This window comes from Erpetoichthys calabaricus, chromosome 4 (genome assembly GCF_900747795.2).
Source record: "Erpetoichthys calabaricus chromosome 4, fErpCal1.3, whole genome shotgun sequence".
NCBI lineage: Eukaryota > Metazoa > Chordata > Cladistia > Polypteriformes > Polypteridae > Erpetoichthys > Erpetoichthys calabaricus.
The window spans coordinates 309936772-309960255 of record NC_041397.2 but is presented as its reverse complement, the minus strand read 5'-3'; the positions used below and the strand labels follow the sequence as shown (position 1 = coordinate 309960255).

Here is a 23484-nt window from a genome sequence, read left to right as displayed (position 1 = left end):
GTATATGGTTGAAATAGTTTACTGTCAAATAAATGCAAAGAGTACACGACACGTGTTTCGCCCTCATTCTGGGCTCATCAGGTGTACACACTCCACTGCACTCCCTCTCGGGAATCGAACCTCGGGATTTGAATCACCAAACTTCCAGATACCAGCAGAGATCCTTAGCCTTGAAGGCAACACTCCACTCATACAAATATAAATAAGCACTAGAATGACTGAAAAGAAACAGAACGTCAGTCTTGGCAGTCCCAGTACCAGTGAGGTGCTATACAGACGTATTGCTGTTGGTATGTTGGAGCCCCTGTCATTTTTCTTGTCACACTACTGCTGAATGATTCATCGGCTTGGAGTGTTCAGTATTGTTGTGTCAGAGAGAGGATGTGCAGCGTTGTTCATAATGGCTCTCAGCTTTGTCCCTACAACCTCCAGGGGGGTCCATATTTCATCCCATAACAGAGCCTTCCCTTTTAATTAGCTCATGGATTTGGTGGGCCTCTCTTGAAGTGATGTTACCAGTTTCCCAGCACACCACATCATAGACAATTGTAGTGGTCACACTCATGTTGGAGAATTATTATAAGGAAATAAAATGTAACCAGAGGATGACTACAAGAAGCAAATGGAAAAACGAGGCAAAGCCACAAAACAAGATGGCAGCCAAAGTCTGAGAGTAAAGCAAGAATCAGAAATCAAACTAATAAAAGAGATTAAGTAACGAGACATGAAACTTGACACAAAGGCTTACTTAGAATTAACAAACAGCCTTTTAAACAGCGTTTACATAGTAAAAGAAATCATAATATTACCAAAAACATAAATGTTAATTGTTACAGATTGTATATTATTGTATAGGATTAAATTTGAAGTTGAAGTCTCAAGTTAAAATTGTTGGCTACACTGCTGATGAATTCTAATAACAGAAATTTTGAATAATTATAATCTGCAGCCTTGACGATGTCTTTATTGTAACGGAAATACGAAGTGCCTTCTGATTCACTGTATGCATATGATGCTGACAGAGCTACACTTTATTTGTTTCTATTCATTTCTAAACAACTTAAGTGACATTTTTGCACACCTAACTTGCCTTTTAATTTTGGGTTACAAAGGTCATTTGACTTATCCGGTACAACTTTAAGCAGCAGGAGGATTTGCAGCTAGCATTCCAATCACTTGTACTGGGGATCTGTTTGCTGTCAGGAGTGGTTATCATGCAAGTAAAAGAGGAAAATACAGAAGCCATTGAGATGAAGTAATGTTTCTCAAGATAAGTGCAAAACGGTAAACCAATCTGCGCTGGGATCCATGCAGAATGTTTTATTCTTAGACGATTTGAAAAATTGGCCATGAAATTTGAATTGGGAGTTTTAGCAATTTCAAAAATGTGTTTCACGCATTTTATTTAAGATATCGCAACAAGAAATTCACTTCCCAGACACATTTCCCTGAAGAATAAGTGAAGACCAAATTAGTTTGCAGGGAGCCAAGTTGTTTCATGTGGACAGACAAACAGACATAACAGTGACAGTATAGTTGATGTGAACGCACCTGACAAGTTCGATGCATTTTACAATTTAGGGTAAAACAGAATTAATAGAATTATTTTTTTGTTGCTTTGTTTTTCTATATCAGGGGTGTCCAACTCCAGTCCTGGTGGGCCACAGTGGCTGCAGGTTTCCATTCTAACCCTTTTCCAAATCAGTGATCAGTTTTCATTCCTAATTAACTCCATTTACATTCCTTTATAATAGCCCTGTTTTTAAGGATTCAGTCTTCTGAATTGATTTGTTTCTTCATTAAATGGCAGCCAAACAGAACTGAGATGTGAAACGAGCTGACAGATGACCAGCTAAATTGGAATGTTAAACTCCAACCAGTTTCTTAATGAGAAGCCAATTCTTGCTGATAATTAAAGCAGTTATTGAATATCAGGATTTCTTGCTGCTCTTATTTTGCCACAGCAGACTGCTGGTTTTGTTTGTTCTAAGACCCCCATCAAAATGTTTTGGTGACCTGAGCAGAGAGACGTGACTGAGACCTTCACCTTTCTTTATTTTCAGGTCAGCCGGTCATCTGGCGGCTTGTTTTGTGTCTCGTTATTGTTTGACTGATCCTTAAAGAAAAAGCAACAGCTAAGGCGTCTGAGTCACGTCAATTAAAACGAAGGCAAAACAGGTGAATCGGCAGCAAAATCAGGTCATTAATTAAGAAGATGGTTAGAATGAAAACCTGCAGCCACTGCAGCCCACCAGGACCGGAGTTGGACACCCCTGTTCTATATCAAGCAGAGGAAGATTTTATGAGACAGAACTGAAGTGACATACATAGAAAGTAGCAAAGGTCAAAACCGTGAGATCAAAAAAAAATCTTAATTGAAATTATGAAGGCGTGAATCAAGCTTGCGTCACATACATCCATAATGGCTAACACGGTACATCACCCTAGTACTAAAAACGTGAATCAAAAGTCAAGGTCAATATCAGAACATACAACAAGAAGACATTAAAGAGGCACAACGCCGATGAGGAAGTGCACTGATAGCTGACTCTTGGGGTCATGACCTTCTTGACTCCGCCCCCACAACCTCCAAAGCTACTTAGCAAAGGGTAGAGGAAAACAGTGCCTTCTATAACAAAATAAAATATCCCCCAAGAAACTGCAACATGGATATTTATAACTAGAATAGCACAATCCATCACAATTCTGATACAAGAATCAACATCCTGGGTTAAGAAAAGTCAACCAGAGAACTTTAACAAAGTCACCCCCAAAAACTGAATAAGCCGACAAATTGCAACATTGTTAAATTCTTTGGTATGATGTGCAAAATTCTTTGACTAGTAAACTTTCCAGGATGGACTTCACAGCTATGAGTAGGCATCAACTCGTGATCCAGCAGTATCTAACCTCTGGAGGACTTTGGGGAATGGGGCGGCCATTACCTTAGAAATCTGGGGTGTCTACCATGTCATTATGCACTCCTCGGACACATTTTTAATTACAAAACTGAAATACCACAAACTAAATAAACAGGGCATCAGGAAAATCCTGCAAAATGGGCAGAGTGATTATTAAGGTTGTTCCTTAATATCGGGCCATGATTTTTTTCATATTGGACCAGAAGAATTATATCTAGGACTGTTAAAAAAGAAATGTGATGAATGAGAGGAGATCCTTCAGTACATCTTTATTTATTTATTTTTGCAGCACTTTAAAAACAACATCAAGGCTGACCAAAGTGCTGTACAATAAAACCCAACATGTAAGACACACGATAACCAAAAGGGTAAAAGAAACAGAAACACATAAGAGCTAAAGAAATTCATAACAAAAAAGTACACAGTATGGAAGAAAATTATGAATACAGACACCCCCACCATGACAATGCGTCGATTTAAGCAATAAAACACAGGCAGGAGAAAACGTCAATAATTATTCTTTATCGAAATCTCGCAAGAGGGCAAAAGCTTGTCATGTTAGTGTTTTTGCAAACATAAAAGTGTCCTTTGTGCTATTCATTGCAATTCATTGATTAGGTCACCAGTCACTACTTTAGTAGGTCACTACTCAAAAACAAGAAAAAAGACTTCATTACATATTCCGAAAACTTTTAACATGATTGGTTACACGTAGTTGCCAATGGGGACATGACGAACGTAGATACCTTAACTCTTTCAGGGTGGATGTTGACTTTTGTCGACAGCAGGGGTAAAGGTGATAATCAGCTGTAAATGTCGATAAAACTCAGCATTACGTTATAGGTAGACACTCTGCTCTGCCTCGCAGAATAGCTGTTTGTCGTTCAAAGGAATATTAATATAACTTTATGAATATTCATGTAAATAGTTGTAAGGAAGTGGAAATAGAATTACAGGAAGTCACAGCTAGACAGCTTGTTTCACGATTAGTCAATATTTTGGTCCCATCGAAGCAAAGCCTGTAAGTATTATTTTAAGTTAATTGGATAAGTATATAGTGAAGTTATATTGTTTATTTTAAATCGGTAATTATTTGTAATTTGCTTCTATACAGTTTCACTCTCACTTCATAAAATTGAAATAAAACTGGAGCAAGGCGCTACCTCCCGACTCTATGAATCTTTTGTGAAGTAGAGTTTGGCTGCTGTTTAGGTTTAGGTTCAAACACCACAGACGAGAACAGTACACTCTCTTTGCTATGAGGACTTTTAGTTCTCATTGATGCGACGTCGAATTCCCAGCGTGTGTGTTTGAGTAGCACAGAGTCAACAACGTCTAGAATGGCATCAGCTTCGGGCGAGAGGGTGAAACGAATGCACGGCACGGTGGCGCAGTGGTAGCGCTGCTGCCTCGCAGTAAGGAGACCCATCTGGGTTCGCTTCCCGGATCCTCCCCGTGTGGAGTTTGCATGTTCTCCCCGTGCCTGCGTGGGTTTCCTCCCACAGTCCAAAGACATGCAGATTAGGTGCATTGGCGATTCTAAATTGTCCTTGGTGTGTGGGTGTGTGTGCCCTGCGGTGGGCTATCACCCTGCCTGGATTTGTTCCTGCCTTGTGCACTGTGTTGGCTGGGATTGGTTCCAGCAGACCCCGGTGTTTGGATATAGCCGGTTGGATAATGACTGCCTGACTGACTGTTTATTTACTAGGGGGTTCCCCCCCTGCTCACTTCACTTGCCAACCCCCCGGCCTGCACTACACGCTAGCCACTTCATGTCTCTGCCCCTCGTGTTGTGAAGAGGAGGGCTGAACACACCCCAAGGAGAAGCAGTCGCTCCTCTGAAGCCCCCTCTTAAACGGTGATACAATGGGAAACAAATACATTTGGTTTTTTATCTCCTCTTTGCTCGATCAGCTGCTGCTGCCATCATGCGTGATCTTCATCTCACGCGGCACTTTGAACATTTTCAAAGCCTGTACAGCAGATGTCCTACACTTTGTCTTTTATTTCCGGCCCAGGTATGGTTAATTCTCTTGGCACAAATTCTCGTCTCGCAGGACGTGAGTTCTTGATATTTTTACGTTTATAATTTAAAAATGGAATAAGAATCTGAAAATCTAACAATGTCACATTAAAGTTCGATACATTCTGAAAAGAATGATACCAAACATATACAGTATACTGTATGTAGGTTTTAAAATAAGCCCAATTTAAAGCGTGACAAAAAAGGTGACATAAAATCATTGCACTTTTAGGCTTAGGATTTTATATACAGTGCATCCAGAAAGTATTCCCAGCGCTTCATCACTTTTCCCACATTTTGTTATGTTACAGCCTTATTCCAAATGGATTAAATTCATTTTTTTCCTCAGAATTCTACACACAACACCCTATAATCACAACGTGAAAAAAGTTTACTTGAGATTTTTGCAAATTTATTAAAAATAAAAAAAGTCTGAGAAATCCCATGTCCATAAGTATTCACAGCCTTTGCTCAATACTTTGTCGATGCCCTTTGGCAGCAATTCCAGCCTCAAGTCTTGTTGAATATGATGCCACAAGCTTGGCACACCTATCCTTGGCCAGTTTCGCCAATTCCTCTTTGCAGCACCTCTCAAGCTCCATCAGGTTGGATGGGAAGCGTCGGTGCACAGCCATTTTAAGATCTCTCCAGAGATGTTCAATCAGATTCAAGTCTGGGCCACTCAAGGACATTCACAGAGTTGTCCTGAAGCCACTCCTTTGATATCTTGTCTGTGTGCTTATGGTCGTTGTCCTGCTGAAAGATGAACCGTCGCCCCAGTCTGAGGTCAAGAGTGCTCTGGAGCAGGTTTTCATCCAGGATGTCTCTGTACATTGCTGCAGTCATCTTTCCCTTTATCCTGACTAGTCTCCCAGTCCCACAGCATGATGCTGCCCCCACCATGCTTCACTGTAGGGATGGTATTGGCCTGGTGATGAGCGGTGCCTGGTTTCCTCCAAACGTGACTCCTGGCATTCACACCAAAGAGTTCAATCTTTGTCTCATCAGACCAGAGAATTTTCTTTCTCATGGTCTGAGAGTCCTTCAGGTGCCTTTTGTCAAACTCCAGGTGGGCTGCCATGTACCTTTTACTAAGGAGTGGCTTCCGTCTGGCCACTCTACCATACAGGCCTGATTGGTGGATTGCTGCAGAGATGGTTGTCCTTCTGGAAGGTTCTCCTCTCTCCACAGAGGACCTCTGGAGCTCTGACAGAGTGACCATCGGGTTCTTGGTCACCTCCCTGACTAAGGCCCTTCTCCCCCGATCGCTCAGTTTAGATGGCCGGCCAGCTCTAGGAAGAGTCCTGGTGGTTTCGAACTTCTTCCACTTACAGATGATGGAGGCCACTGTGCTCGTTGGGACCTTCAAAGCAGCAGAAATTTTTCTGTAACCTTCCCCAGATTTGTGCCTGGAGACAATCCTGTCTCGGAGGTTTACAGACAATTCCTTTGACTTCATGCTTGGTTTGTGCTCTGACATGAACTGTCCACTGTGGGACCTTATATAGACAGGTGTGTGCCTTTCCAAATCATGTCCAGTCAACTGAATTTACCACAAGGTGGACTCCAATGAAGCTGCAGAAACATCTCAAGGATGATCAGGGGAAACAGGAGGCACCTGAGATCAATTTGGAACTTCATGGCAAAGGCTGTGAATACTTATGTACATGTGCTTTCTCAATTGTTTTATTTTTAATAAATTTGCAAAAATCTCAAGTAAACTTTTTTCACGTTGTCATTATGGGGTGTTGTGTGTAGAATACTGAGGAAAAAAATGAATTTAATCCATTTGGGAATAAGGCTGTAACGTAACAAAATGTGTAAAAAGTGATGAAGCACTGGGAATACTTTACGGATGCACTGTAGAGAGTAGATTTATTTATTTATTTTTGTGTATCATTACAGAATCAGACTCTGGCTTATGAAACTCTGATTTGGATACAAGAGAACACGAAAGACGGGTAACAGTTTTTTTTTCCCAGAAAGTGACGAGACAAACAGCAATAATAATAATAATAATAATAATAATTCATTACATTTATATAGCGCTTTTCTCAGTACTCAAAGCGCTATCCACACAGGGAGGAACCGGGAAGCGAACCCACAATCTTCCACAGTCTCCTTACTGCAAAGCAGCAGCACTAGCACTGCGCCACCTGTGAGGACAGTACGTAATAAGTCTGTGAATTTACACACTGTAGAGGCTCATGGAACATAAAACAGAGTGACATTTGTTATAAATACGTATTTTAGATTGATTTGTATTGTGAAACCATTGCCTTTTTAGTTTTGATTCAGCCCTTGGAGAAAAGGAAAATAAAAACAGCCCTAAAACAATTAAATAATTACAATCAACCGTGACAACTCGGCTGATTTATAGTCCTTAAGAGCACGCGTCTTTTCAGGAGGGTTAAAAGAACACCAGGATGCCCGTTCATTTTTATGTTCTGAGCCATCTGTTTCCTAAGTTTGCCATCAACAGGAAACTTAGCACATAACATCCATCCATCCATCCATTTTCCAACCCACTAAATCCGAACACAGGGTCACGGGAGCCAATCCCAGCCAACACAGGGCACAAGGCAGGAAACAATCCTGGGCAGGATGCCAACCCACCGCAGGACACACACACACACACCCAGACACCAAGCACACACTAGGGCCAATTTAGAATTGCCAATCCACCTAACCTGCATGTCTTTGGACTGTGGGAGGAAACCCACGCCGACACGGGGAGAACATGCAAACTCCACGCAGGGAGGACCCGGGAAGCAAACCCAGATCCCCAGATCACCCAACTGCGAGGCAGCAGCACTACCCACTGCGCCACCGTGCCGTCCTAGCACATAACAATACAATGATTATACCAAAAAATATAACATTTCCTCTTAAGGTTTATATAAATAACAAAAAATGCATTTATCATAGTAATAAATAATAAAATAACAGCATCAGCTTTTAAGTATAAGCTCAGAAGGATGTGAGACTCAGACAATTGCTAGGTGCACATTGGACCAGGGTTCAAATTCAACTCTTACAACAGATAGTCAACATCTCACATTGGGTCAAAGGCCAAGGAGTAAAAGTGTGGTTTTTAAATAAGATTTAAAGACAGCAAGTGAAGGAGCCCACCTAACGTGCAATGGCAAATCCTTCCAGAGTTTTGGAGCTGCAACTGAAAAATCCCGATCACATCAAAGTTTGCATCGCGTCTTAGGGACAAGTAAAAAAGCGTCTGGTCTGCTGATCTGAGAGAGCGAGATGGTACATATGGATACAGCAGATAAAATGGGGCACAACTGTTAAAGGATTTCAAAACAAATACAAGGATCTTAAAATGGATTCAAAAACAAACTGGAAGCCAGTGAAGGGAAGCCAAAATTGGGGTAACGTGCTCCTGCTTGCTTGTACCAGTTAATAATCAAGTAGCGGCATTTTGCACCAACTGGAGGCGAGCAACAGAGGCCCGGCTAATTCCAAAAAGAAGCGGTAGTCTTGACGAGAGGTTATAAAAGCAGGTATCCCTGTTTCAAGGTTGCGTTTAGATAAAACAAACACCTCAATTGGATAAAGCAAGATTCTACCACCGCGTTCACATGGCTATTCAGTTTTAAAGTAGAGTCCATTATCACACCTAAATTTATAATCATGGATTTCGCATATTGAGCCACAGCAGAAAGGTCTCATTAAAATTTAGAAGATTTAATGCCATCCGACTCGTGATGTCAATAAGGAATTTAAGGAGGGGCTGGGCAGAGCGATGCAAGTACAATTTATTTAGTATCAGATGCCACAAAGAACAAATCTAGAGGTAAGAGTCCAGATTGTTCCTCCTGAGGAAGACAGGACAGGTTCAATCAATTAGATTTTTATTCAGTCACAGATGAGTACCTGGATTCTACGTTGCAAGGCAGAAGAGCAAAGTTCCATTTTTCGATTGGCTTTTTTTAATTTCTTCTTCCTCCCACTTCCCCTTACTTAATCAAAAAGCATAATATCATTTACTTAAGCATTTTATTTTATTACGCTAATGGGCCATCTGTTCTTATTTCTTTCACTTGTCAGATAGACCCTAAAGAAGGAAAGGTCATCTTTCCTGTGTTAAATAGCCGCGTTCCTAAAGAGGACGGTCAGCTTACTGCACCCTGTCTTATGACAGATGCCTGTATGAATAACCTGCCATTATAGCAAAACGGCTTTGTCAGCTATTAACCCTAAGTAGCTTGCAAGCAGTTAATTTTTCTTTCCCCTTAATCAGCCATAACTGTCTGCTTAATTAACTCTTTGAGGGCTGAATATTTTTTCCAAAAAAATCAGTTTTCTGAAAAACACACAGTGCACTGGTTTCACACATAAATTAACATAAAACGTCTGTTGCTATGTGCTGTGGCTGCTGTTGATGCATGTTCAGCATATCTGGCAGCAGTGGCTGCGCGGGGGCGTCTCGATAATCAGCAGCAATGCACGGTGAGCTGGCTGCCTACCTGTCTTCGCACAGCAGGTGGGTGGTGGTCGCAGTGTGACGCAATATAGTTTGTACCTCCTGTCATCATAAGTGGTGGTCCTCCCAGGTGAACACTGCTGTAGGCGCATCAGCTACATGAGAGTGTTCAGGACCAGGATCAGCTGGCGACCAATCAGACGATGCTGGTACCTCACTTTCGTTTTCAATATCCATCTCCAGATCACTTGCATCAAACTTGGAGTCCAACAAGTAAGAGCCCTATTCAATGAAATTACGTAAAATGTCCATGGAGTATTTTGCTTTGTACATTCACTTTGGTCTCTTGCCAGATGTTGATGCCATTTTAGAGGTTGTTTGCTCTTCGCTACTCAGGCACACGTAGGGAATTAAGGTTAAATCAGCAAAGCTATGTAACTTTCCTTCAAGCAAAGAGAGTCGAACTAAAATGTAAGGGCAAGTTTTGTCACAGTTTACAGCTGATTACTGTCCTCTACCCCTGAATTTTGACAAAAGTCGATATCAGCCCTGAAAGAGTTAATATATCGGCAACGAGGCCATACAAACAATGAATAGCCATAAAGGGCATCTGTCAAAATTAGAATAATTCCAGATAGTGAGGCACAAATTTACTCCTGTAAATCAAAGCAAAATTCAACCCCCTCACCCAAACCCCGTTTTGACACAGTGGGTCTCGTGGCAGGTTTGGGGGTGTCCACTTTTGTTCAAACATCACAGGTGGCCGCACAGGACTTTGATCAGGTGAACCAGAAAAGAAAATGGAGTAACAGTAAAGATTAGTAAAGATTGCGTTGAAAATCAGGATACCGTATATATACTCGCGTATAAGTCGGGTCTTGAAAGGCAAAAAATCGATCATAAAATCAGACCCCGACTTATACGCCCATTCAAAAATACAACACTTATTTATTTTTTTTACATCTTCTCGCCTCCTCCAATCTCTCATTAGTTTCTCAGACGTAATCAAATTTTGTCGCAGCAGCACAGTTACCAATTTCCTTCGCCACTTCAACGACTTTTAATTTAAAACCAGCTTCATATTTTCTTCTGATCAAAAGCTAGATAAGGGATGCTCTTACGATAAAGGTGTATGAGGGTGTGAGATACAAAAGATTTTTGCCTGCTCTTCAAATTAAACTTGGACTGATGAAAAATTTTGTGAAAACGATGAACAGGGAAGGTGACGGATTTCCATATAATCGAGACTGACATGTCCATGAATAACTGATGCCAAGATTAAGGAAGGCAATTTGGTTGGTCCACAAATCTGAAACGTCATCAATGACGAGTGGTTAGAAGATCAGCTAGTGTGGCTGAAGGAAATCACATGGAAGGTATCTGAAGACTTTGTGGGCAACTACAGAGCACCAGACTATGTCCAGCGGAGGCTTCAAGCATACAAAGCCAGGAAGTGCAGCATCTCCCTAAAAAATTACATTTCTGTGTTCACACATGGACTTCTTTCCTGCTAATCTTGGTGTAGTCATTTTTGAACATGGCGTAAGATTTCATCATGACATGGCAACAATGGAAAAGTGGTATCATATCTTCATCATTACTTTTATTATTATTATTATTAATTTATTTAGCAGACACCCAAGGTGATGTAGAATCTTATTACACCAAATATGTTACTTACCGTATATACTCGCATATAAAAATCGATCATAAAATCAGACCCCGACTTATACACTCGTTCAAAAATAAGACACTTATTTTATTTTTTACATTGTTTTGCCTCCTCCAATCTCGCACCAGTTTCTCAGACGTTATCGAATTTTGTTGCTGCAGCACAGTTACCAATTTCTTTCGCTACTTCCACGACTTTTCATTTAACCAGCTTCATATTTTCTTCTGATTGAACGCTCCATCGTAGATAAGGGATGCTCTTATTATAAAGGTGTATGAGGGTGTGAGATACAAAAAACACAAAACAGTGTAAACGTCGCCACCGAATAGTTCGGGTATTACTGTGTGGTCACGTAGGCACAATACATAGAAAATAAAGGCCGTGTGCTCCATGGTTACCCTCTCAGGTGGGTGTTAGCATATCATAATCTCTTTTATCAATAGCGTGAGATTTCCGCATTCAACTTATACGACAGACATTATAAAACACCGGAAATTATACGGTAAAATCAAGCGCCGACTTATCCGCGGGAGAGTATATACGGTAGTTCTTTGCATATCTAGTTTATTAATTAAATTAGTCGAAGATTCCCACAACTCTTTGTGTGAATAAGTGCTTCCTGACTTCAGTCTTGAATGCACTTCCCCTTAGTCTCCACTAGGTGTCCTTGAGTGCCTGATTCACCTTTAAGCTGAAAGACCTCTGCTGGATCTCCTCTATCAGAGCCTTGGAGGATTCTCTATACCTGGATGAGGTCCCCACACCGTCCCCTCTGCTTAAATTTAAACAGGTTTAATTGTTTAATTCTCTGAGTCTATCACAGTGGGTCATGTCCTCAAGCTCTGAGATACACTTGGTTGTTCTCTTCTCTTCCCCATGGCTTCAAATGCTGCTATGTCTTTCTTGTAGTGTGGTGACCAGAACTGTACACCATACTACACATGGGGGTCTTAGTAGTGCTTCATATAATTTGAGCATAATGTCCCTTGACTTTAATTCAACAGTTTTTAATTGCTTCTGACATTGCTTACTCAATCAAAATGTTGTGTCAACATAAAAGTCCTAAATCCTTTCTAGAAGTTGCCTCCTGTATGACGGTGTCTCCCACCTTGAATTTATACTTGACATTCCTTTAGCCTAAGCTTAGCACTTTGCACTTTTCTATTTTTTCCATGTGTTCCAAGGCTTGTCAAGGGGCCTTATGCATAACACCGTCCGTAGAATTCACACTAAAACATGGCGTACGGACAAAAGCGGAAATGTGTGTATGCACAAATAAATCCAGATGCATGAATCTATGCGTCCGCCAACTTCCACGTTCTTCTGCTACATAAATCCCGGTCAGCGTGAAATGTTACGCCTCTTTGAATATGCAAATCAATATAAATAGCCCTTAAGCTCAGCATTCTGTGAAAAGGCAATGGCAAAAGCATGGGGGAAATAAAAGAATTTCAGAGAATACCAAGTGGAGGCAAAGAAAAACGTACTATTTGTTGGTTTAAACAGTGATATAATCAACAAAAGGAAGTTGATCGAGTGACAAAGGATCGGAGAAACTCAAAAGCTCACGTTCACAAAGTCACACAGTGCCCGAAATAAATAAGAAGTTGTCAGATATCAAAGTAAATGTGAATAGGCGAGTCGTAGCCCACCGTCATATGAAAGCTTATTAGGATACAGAGAAAAGAAAAAAAAATAGGCACATAGTGGGAAAAAAGCTCGAAATGTCAACTTTAATCTTCAAAACTTTTAAGGAACATTGAAATATCTTCGTAGTACATGTTTAATTATTCTATCCATCGATCCTTCCACTGTCGCGCCAATCCCAGCAAGAATACAGTGCGAGGCAGGAACAATCCCTGAATGGGGTGCCAGTTCGTTGCTAGTGCTGTCCACTGTGTCCCCACATGTATAATGTAATACACATATTTTACTGCTTTCATCTTTAAAATGATATCGTCATCATATGTAAATACGCGCTTTATAAAGTGGCTCAGGTTGTGCAATATTATAACTGTATCACAAGTTTACAGTGAGGTGATTGTACTTCTAAGTACAGACAGTTGTACAAGGAGCACTTGATGGACTGATTGAGTGCATTTATAGTTCTTGGGATGAAACTGTTTCTGAACCCTGAACCATTCAGGTCCATACAGGAAAGGCTGTGAAGCGTTTTCCGTATGGGAACAGTTCAAATAGACAGCATGGCTGAGGCAGCGTGTGCTTGATGCTGTATACCGATAATTCTCTTTCTGATCAGCTGCTGTAGAGCTGTGATTCCACACTCAGATACAGTGGGATAAATACTTGAGAGTAACAACGCTAAAGCAGCTATGGTATTTGGAATAGTTTGGTCATTCCGTGGACCATTATATTGTTACAGGTTAATTGCAATCAAACAATATGCGGATAATTTCAGTGTCTTTGATAAAGCCGCGTCAGGGATGTGGATCTAAAAAAGAAAGGGAAATCACACAATAACAGTAGCACTGCTTTGACACTGGGTGCAGTCTGTTTGCAAAACCGAGTGGAGAAAAGTTTAGGTTTTATACATCGCGATTTGAGCGTGGAAGCAGGAGTACACAACATTTTTGTGCGTACGCACTGTTGATACATGAGGCCTCAGGTCTTTTTAAATTCTTTCTGCCATCCCTAAAATTTTAGCATCATCTACAAATTTGACAGGTTTACTAACAATACTAGAATCAATGTCATTAAAATAAGTCAGACACAGTAATGAGGGCCCAAGGACAGACCCCTAAGGTACCTCACTCCATTTCTCCTCTTATTTCTACTGTTTTTTTCTGCCAATTCACCAACTAGAGATTCAATTCTATTTTATTCTATTCTGTTTCATACTACAGGACCTTAGGGGGTGAGGAGATACGTGTGATTTGTGGCATTTCATAACTCCTGTTCTTTATTGTTTTTTTGACTTTTAGGAAAGGTTCTTCCTTTATTTTAATTTGAATAGGGATCTGGGATTGTTATCATTATTCTTGCATTTGAATTATTTGCATAGTTGTTTCTTGTTTGGTTTGCAATAAAAAAACTAATAGCACATTCAGTAAAAAGATAACAAATATATAAATAAATAAACCTTATGAAGAGATAATGCTAAATTGGCTCTTCTTTCATCATAAAATGTTCATGATGTGCTAAACTGCTCAGATTGGTTATGCTGTGTCACTTACTGTTTTGGTTTCTTCTTTACTTTCTCCATAACTAAGATAGCTGGTATTTTGAATATTACACATATTTGAAGTACTCGTGTTATATTTAAATACATTTTCTGGTGATATATGGTGGCAATTAGCTGAAATAAATGAGACAGTCTGGCAGGACCTGTCCTCACTGCTGAATCACAAGAAGCCCACTGGAACCACCTCTATGAAATGCTTAACTTTACTATATGTGGAAATCATGTGACCAAAGGTCTATAAAGCAAGACATTATATTAAATTAAAAATATTTCCTTATTTCAGGTACATTGAGCTGATAACCTATTATTTTTATTGCTTATTACATAGCAGTGTACAATGGAATGTAACACCTCAGTGGACACATTAGATTAGACGCAGTGTGAAAACAGTGCTAGGACAGCAGCAGCAGCTCTCCAGTATTGTTGTATGCAATCTCCAGTTGTATGCTTGTTATAATATTCATATATTATGCTTTTTTAATTTCCCCTTTAGAACTCTCTATCTATCTATCTATCTATCTATCTATCTATCTATCTATCTATCTATCTATCTATCTATCTATCTATCTATCTATCTATCTATCTATTATATAGTGCCTTTCACATCTATCTATCTATCTGTTATATAGTGCCTCTCATATCTATCTATCTATCTATCTATCTATCTATCTATCTATCTATCTATCTATCTATCTATCTATCTATCTATCTATCTATTATAAAGTGCCTTTCACATCTGTCTATTGTGGACACCAGGGGGCATGCAGCCCCCCATACCCCAGACACAGTAAAACACAGAGCCCAAGTTCATCTCAACACACGCTTTTGTCTCATTCCCCAACCCAGAGCACAGTACAAGCAGCACACAGCACTAATACACAAATCACAGTCCTTCTTTCTTCCTTTCTCTCTCTTATGTCTCTTGTCCACCTCTACTATTCCTCCTGTAGGCTCTGTCCTCCATCTCCCGACTCAGGAATCCTGAATGAAGGGAGGCAGACCCCTTTATAGAGCACCCGGAAGTTCTCCAAGTGTTCCATAATCTCCTTCCGGCCACACTTCCAGGCGTGGTGGCAGCCCTGCAGAGGAGGGCTCAGTAATTCTCCATGTGCCCCTTGGTGGTGGCCACAGCCTCAGCAGTGTTGAGCTTCCATGCTCCAAACCTGTGGCACTGTAGCCAGCCATGGGGGCTGCCCACTGTCATCCCCTGGTCACACAGACAGCCAGAGACATGTGGGACGAGTGGCCAAGTAGTGCAGTAGGCAGGAGGACCTTCAAAACTTGACTTGATGTGATTTTGGACAAATTGGGGGGAGCAGAACTGATGACGCAATGGCATGTTCTCATCACGATTGTTCTAATAAGTCTGTGTGTGTGTTTGTGTGTGTGATGGACAATTGTTAACCAAATTCCATTCTGCTTTGAACAAACTGTGGTGGAGTGCATCCTATCAATGGGAGAGGTCTGACTTCTCTTAAATTTGAAAATGAAATGAATGTAATTAACTATTTACTTCAATTTGATTAATTGAACTAATCGAATATTTGAATTAATGTACGCAACTAACTTCAACAGCTTCGTCAGACGGAACGGGGACACAGTTGGAAACTCGTTAGATGTAAATTTCACATAAATGTTTAAACGTTTTGTTCTAATAAGTCTGTGTGTGTGGTGGACAATTATAAACGAAATTGGGTCATGTTTTAAAAAATAACAAACTATGGTGGAGTGCATCCTGCAAATGGGAGATGTCTGACCGCTCTTAAAATTAAAATGAAATGTAAATTCATTTTACATCGTAAATAGATGAAAATTTCACATCCATCTCTTATCCAACCCACTATATCCTAACTACAGGGTCACGGGGGTCTGCTGGAGCCAACACAGGGCACAAGGCAGGGAATAAATCCCGGGCAGGGTGCCAGCCCACTGCAGGACACACACACACACACACACACCAAGCACACACTAGGGACAATTTAGGATCGCCAATACACCTAACCTGCATGTCTTTGGACTGTGGGAGGAAACCCACGCAGACACGGGGAGAACATGCAAACTCCACGCAACCCGGGTCTCCTAACTGCGAGGCAGCAGCGCTACCACTGCGCCACTGTGCAGCCCTTAAATTTCACATACTTGTTAAAAAGTTTTCTTCAGAGAAAAAGTTTTTTTCAGAGCCAGAGACACTTGGGATGAATGGCCAAGTAGTGCGGTAGGCGGGAGGACCTTCAAAACTCGACTTGATGTGATTTGGGGGGAATTAGGGGAGCAGAACTGATGACGCAATGGCACGTTCTCATCACAATTGTTCTAATAAGTCTGTGTGTGTGTGATGGACAATTGTAAACCAAATTCCATTCTGCTTTGCACAAACTGTGGTGGAGTGCATCCTATCAATGGGAGAGGTCTGACTTCTCTTAAATTTGAAAATGAAATGAATGTAATTAACTATTTACTTCAATTTGATTAATTGAACTAATCGAATAGTTGAATTAATATACGCAACAAACTTCAACAGCTTCGTCAGACGGAACGGGGACACAGTTGGTAACTTGTTAGATGTAAATTTCACATAAATGTTTAAACGTTTTCTTCACACAGATAGCTAGAGATACGTGAGACGAGTGGCCAAGTAGTGCGTTAGGCAGGAGGACCTTCAAAACTTCACTTGATGTGATTTTGGACGAATTAGGGGAGCGGAACTGATGATGTTCTCATCACGATTGTTCTAATTCCCCTTGGGATTAATAAAGTATCTATCTATCTATCTATCTATCTATCTATCTATCTATCTATCTATCTATCTATCTATCTATCTATCTATCTAATAAGTCTGTGTGTGTGTGTGTGTGTGTGTGATGGGCAATTTTAAACCGAAGTGGGTCATGTTTTAAAAAAAACAAACTGTGGTGGAGTGCATCCTGCAAATGGGAGCTGTCTGACCGCTATTAAAATTAAAATGGAATCAACAGGCCTGCTGGTCTCCACGATGACGTCACTTCCGCCCTACAGTTGTGACGTCATTTCCTGCCATATCATATCCGGTCACCATTTTGTATATATATCTCCATTTCACTACTGTATTTTGTCACTCATTTTTCATCAAGTCCACTGGACATCATACGGGGCAGTTCCCCAACTCTCTTTGATTTGTTGGAGTCGATTCGTTCCTATTACATTATATAGACTGTCTGTGGTTTGGAGCTCTCTGGTGCCCCTTGTGGTTACACCTGTCAAAGTGAGAGGTCTGACTTCTCTTAAAATTAAAATGAAATGGATGTAATTAATTATTTACTTCCATTTAATTAATTTAACTCTTTCAGGTGGGATGTTGAGTTTTGTCAACAGGAGGGGCTGACGGTGGTAATCAGCTGTAAACGGTGACAAACCTTGCTGTTACATTTCTGTTCCACTCTGTCTGGTAGATGGAATCAACAGGCCTGCTGGTCTCAATAGCACATTCTCATCAGGATTATGTGTGTGTGTGTGTGTGGGATGGACAATTGTAAACCAAATTGGATCATGTTTAAAAATAAAAACTGTGGTGTAGTACATTCTGCTAATGGGAGAGGTCTGACCGCTCTTAAAATTAAAATGAAGTGAACAGTTTAACAAAGGAGAGGTCAGCATCCTGGCGTAGGGAATCCAACAAACGTCAACATCTTCTTCAGGCAGAATGAGGACACAGCTGGAAAATTAGGTGAGCAGAACTGATGAGGCCTGCTGGACTCAATGGCACATTCAAATCAGGATTACGTGTGTGTGTGTGTGTGAGTGATGGACAATTGTAAAACAAATTGCATTCTGCTTTGCACAGACTTGGAGTGCATCCTATCAATGGGAGAGGTCTGACGGCTCTTAACATTAAAATGAAATCAACAGGTCTGCTGGACTCAATGGCACATTCCCATCAGGATTACGTGTGTGTGTGTGATTGGACAATTGTAAACCAAACTCCTTTTTGCTTTGCACAGACTTTTTGTGGAGTGCATCCTATCAATGGGAGAGGTCTGACTTTTCTTAAAATTAAAATTAAAATGAAAAAGAGAGGTTAGCATCCTGGTATGGGATTGTCCAACAAACGATCAACAGCTTCTTCAGACAGAATCGGCTATCAGAAAGAATGCAGAAAAAAGGAAGAAAGAAACTAAATGGCTTACTATTAGGGAATTGTTTCGCCTTAATTGGACTCCTGGGCACTTCCCACCTGCCAAGCATCATAGCAGACGGCAAAAACCCCAAAGTCTAATTGGTCCTGAAAGTCAACGTCTCTGAGGGTCTGATAGTCAAATGTCGCAGGAGAGAAAATGAGACGCGTCTCAGAGTTCCATCTGGAATATAAAAGAGGCCGTGGCTTCCCTCAAAGAACTTTTAAGACCCTCATACAGCGAAGAAAGTTTTTAAAACGTCAAGACCGTAAATCAACATCAAATCACAGCGCTCTGGTGTGAACCATCGTGGGATTGTGACTGCAGATTTCCTTGAGATAGAACATTAAAGAAGAAGAAGAGCACAGCGGAAGAAGGTAAATGCTTTCGTTTTTCTAGTAAGTAAATTAGAGATGAGAGATCTTTAAACTCACATACACTGCAAGAGTTTAGTGAAATTCTTGTGCCACAGTTGCGCTGATAACAACACCATTTATTTCTATAGCACATTTTCATACAAATGATGGAGCTCAAAGTGCTTTACAAGAAGAAGAAAGAAAAATATAAAAATAAGATTAGGCAATACTAAGTAACAAAGGATAAAGTGACCAGGAAGACAGAAAAAACACAAAATAAAAACTCCAGAGGGGCTGGAGAAAATAAAAAACAAAATCTGCAGGGAGTCCAAGGCCACAAGACCACCCAGCCCCCCTAATGATCTCAATCAGTCCTCACGGTTCTCAGGCTTCACGAAGAAGAATTAGACGATGATGGTCATGTGGCCTTCAATATATCAATGTAGTGACTGCACAGTGCCCTGATCAGGTGGTGAGGGTGCAGACCACCACCACAGAAACCTGGAAAAAGAACAGCAGAGAAAGTAGGGGTTGGTACGGATTGTGGAGATATGATAGAAATGATAATCCAATGCATATGCAGAATATCAGGGTTACGGTAAAATGAAGCTCTGAGAAAGCCAAGTTAAAGTAATGAGTTTTTAGCAGTGCTCCATCGTATTAGCCTGGTGAATTTCTATCGGTCAGCTATTCCAGATTTGAGGCGCCTATCAGCAGAAGGCCGCCCGCCTCGCCACTTCTTATAAGTTTATCTCTTGGAATTCTAAGCAGACCCTCATTTGAAGATCTAAGGTTACAATTTAGAATGTAAGGTGAGAGACATTCTGAAATATAGGATGGAACAGATTATTTAAGGCTTTATAAACCATCAGCAGGATTTTAAAGTCAATTCTATATGGCACCGGTAACCAATGTAGTGACATCAAGACTGGAGTAATGTGTTTGGATTTTCTTTTCCTAATTAAGATTCTGGCAGCTGCATTCTGCACTCACTGTAATCGATTGATGTCTTTTCCAGGTAGTCGTGAGAGGAGTGCGTTACAGTAATCTAGTTGACTGAAAACAAAAGAGTGAACTAATTTCTCAGCATCTTTCAATTATATAAGAGGTCTAACTATTGCTATATTTCTTAAGTGAAAAAATGCTGTCCTAGTGATCTGATTAATATGTGATTTCAAATTCAGATCAGAGTCAATAGTTACCCCTAAATTCTTTACTTTGGTCTTGACTTTTAAGCCTAATGGATCAAGTTTATTTCTAATACTCTCAACTATATCTAATTTTGCCAATGAGATTTCTGTTTTTTCCTTATTTAGTTTGAGAAAATTGTGTCAGTGAATCAAGAGAGTCGGGGTCATCAGGCGCTTTTGAGAATACAGTTGTGTGTCATCACCATAGCTGTGGTAGCTCACATTATGCCTTGCGATAACCTGACCTGATTGAAGCATGGAGATTGAAAAGAGCAGCGGACCCAGGAGAGACCCTTGTAACAGAAATGTGTTTCACACGAGGAATGCTTCACTGGGCTTTAACAAATCCTGATTTTTTTTGATAGCCACGCAAGCCTTGACTCCCTAGGAAGACAAAAAAAAAAAACTCCCAAAAAGGCAATTCAGAGAGAGACCCCCTTAAAGATAGTTTGGGCGTTCAATGGAAGTCACAAAATGGCTGAAATACAAGACACAGAATAGAACACGAGTAATCCTCTTCACAGAACTTGATGTCCAATCTGTCGTGGCCACCTCAGAAATATGATGCGACAGTAGAAACGACTTTGTTTTGATCACAGCACGATAACTGTCAAGGCAAAATGTAAAGAACAGATAATAATGCTCACTAAATACAGAACTATTATCATATATAAGGATACAAATTGGTTCAAATACAGTAGAGTCTCACTTATCCAACCTTTGCTTATCCAACATTCTGTATTATCCGACATCCCACCACAAAAAAAAAAAAAAACAAGATGCAAGATGCGAACGTGAGCGTAGTACATTTTTTGTTGCTAAGTTCATTTTTTCAGTTAAATTTTTCTGTTGTTTTATTGTAAAACATGATTACAGTGGATTATGTGGCCAGCCCTCTCTGGCGTGTGTGCGTGTCTCTCTCTCTCGCGTGCGTTTGTATCTCTCTCGTGCGCGCGTGTGCGCGTGTGTCTCTCGCGCACGTGTGTCTCTCTTTCTCTCGTGTGCGTGTGTACGTGTCTGTCTTTCTCTTGCGCGCGCGTGTGCATGTCTCTTTTTCTCTCACGCGCACGCGCGTGTCTCTTTCTCGCACATGTGTGCGTGTGTGTCTCTTTCTCGCACACACGTGTGTCTGTCTGTGTCTCTCTCACGCTCTCTCTCTCTTGCAGCACAGTGAATGCACAGGGAAAGACTGAACACGTGCGGAAATCAAAGGCGCACACAATCCGAAAAGGGAAACTGGCTTGTTCTTATACCTAGTGTGTGGTTTTGAACAGATGCAAAAGTTTGGCAAACTTATTGGTCATAACCAGATTTGTACGTTTTCAGAGACGTTCATGAACCGATTATTAGGTTTTAGGTTCGTAATGTGTTAAATTATAACATAGTTTGATGTTTAATAGGCTTTTTCTTAACACCTCCCATTATCCGACATTTTCGCTTCTCCGACGTTCTGCCGGCCCGTTTATGTCAGATAAGTGAGACCCTACTGTGCATCAAAACCAAGTAGAAGTGAGTTAATATAAATAGAAACGAACAACATCTGTCCATCAGCTGATTGTAGAACCACAGCCAGATTGGAGAAAAGGAGTCAGAGACGAGCCAGACACAGTCAGAGTCCTGAAGACCGCAGCCAACAAGCCACCCCACCTACCCCCTATCCCATTGGCCATTCTATAGCTGAGTCAGTGCTGGGCCAGCCAATCGGATGAAAGGACCTTCCCACTCGATTTTTCCAGTGCTCCTTTATCTGAGATGACTTTTTCCATTGGCAGGCAGACAACTTGACAGTAGAGCAGCGGCACCTGAAGATACCGAGCATAGAAACAGAGTAGGTGAGCTCTAGTAACAGTTTATAACAATCATACAGGGAGATTCACTCGAAAGTGGCCCTGAATATTCGGTTGTAACTCCCATTAGGGTGAAGCCATCTGAACCAAAAAAATTTGCTATAAAGCTTGACGTCTGTGTAATCGATTGCATTACATGCGATAAGGAAGTGGTTTCCGTTTTCTGCCCAGACACATTTTTGACATGGCGCTCCATGTTCCTGAACGTATCGGCAAGCGTCTAGTGGAAAACATTGGATGTTTTCCTTCACATCTTCCACAGCATGATGCTTGTTCCGATAGACTTTTCCTTTGAAGGAAGAAGTCTGGTGGTGTCGGATCAAGCAACTGTGGTGTCCAAAGCCCCTTTGAAATGACCCCGTTGCCGAAGAAGGACTCCATTTCTGCCATGCTCCTTGCCTGATGTGTGACACGTTGCTCCATCTTGCAGGTAGTAACCTTCCGTTAACTCACGATCATCCAGTTGATTCTGACATCGCTTAAACGAATTAGGGACCCGGTAAGTTCGCACCATGAAGACATGCTGCTCAATACGGTACACCACCATCCTGCTGAGAAGTCGAGTGACTGAGCGAAGGGGTACGGGCGGTAGGCACCCACAATTTGCAAACGAAGGTTAAACGTCGCAACGGCTGTCCGGCGCCTACCTCAGCGCTCCAACGAAGGGGCTCCATATACCGAGGAGCACATTGCACGTTGTTTTGTTCAGATTTCTTCATCCTAACGGGAGTTATTACAGAATATCCGGGGCCTCTCTCTGAAGACTAGCAAAGAGAGATGCAGTACACACAGCTAATCAGCGTCACTAATTGCAGTATGTGCTCGTGAGTCTTCAGCCTGAGAACTGAAGGGGCATCTCTTATAGTAGCTGGCAGACCATCCCACAGCTTCAAGGTCCTGAAACTAAAACCTTCCACTGTTATTTTTATTCATCTTTGGAATCTTAATCTTAATGTGTACTCAGGTTTGTAAGTAGTGATAAGGATTTTGAAAGTTGTCCTAAATGTAACCGGGAGCCAGTGTAAGGACTTGAGGACTGGAGTTATGTGTTCAAAAAAAGTGGCTCATAGAAGATTCTGAAAATATGAAATCTATTCATCTGATCTTACAGAGAAATCTTATTGATCCGCATTCTATGCATCACTGAGGAAGAAGAAAAAGTACAGGGTGGCGCACGAAAAACCGAACCGTCTCCAACCAGCTGGCTCGAGCTATTATACAAGCGGGTGCCGTCACGATCGTGGAGCCTTGTTTGTCACAACGGGGTCAGCAGCCCCAACTATGCATTAGTAAGGAAGCTGTGAGCCAGTGGGTATAGACGTGCATGAAAGAAATCCGGAAGAAGTATTCTTTGCAACAGAGGATTGGAATATTTCATGAGTGATGAAGCTGTGGTTCCATCCATCAGGACATGTAAATTCGCAGAACACCAGATATTGGTCAGTAGACAATCCCCATGGAATTCATGAAAAGCCCCTTCTGCTACACGGATCGTGGGTCCCATATTTTTTGAGATAACAGTCATCATTGCAATGTATAAGGGAATCTTCGAGGAATTTTGCACATAATTGATCCCACGAAGAACACGAGTACTCTGTCTTTCAACAGGATGGAGCGATATGTCACACTTCTTGCGAGTCACTTTCTCGAATTCACAACGTCTTCACAGAGGCACGAACTG

The 23484-nt window shown here is 41.1% G+C and overlaps 1 protein-coding gene across 1 annotated transcript in view; it reads right to left on the bottom strand.

Annotated features, from left to right (window-relative positions):
• The window catches only part of dnajc28 (DnaJ (Hsp40) homolog, subfamily C, member 28), a 1235492-nt gene that overhangs the window by 816615 nt on the left and 395393 nt on the right, over positions 1-23484 (bottom strand). The gene's annotated exons all lie outside the window — the stretch shown is intronic.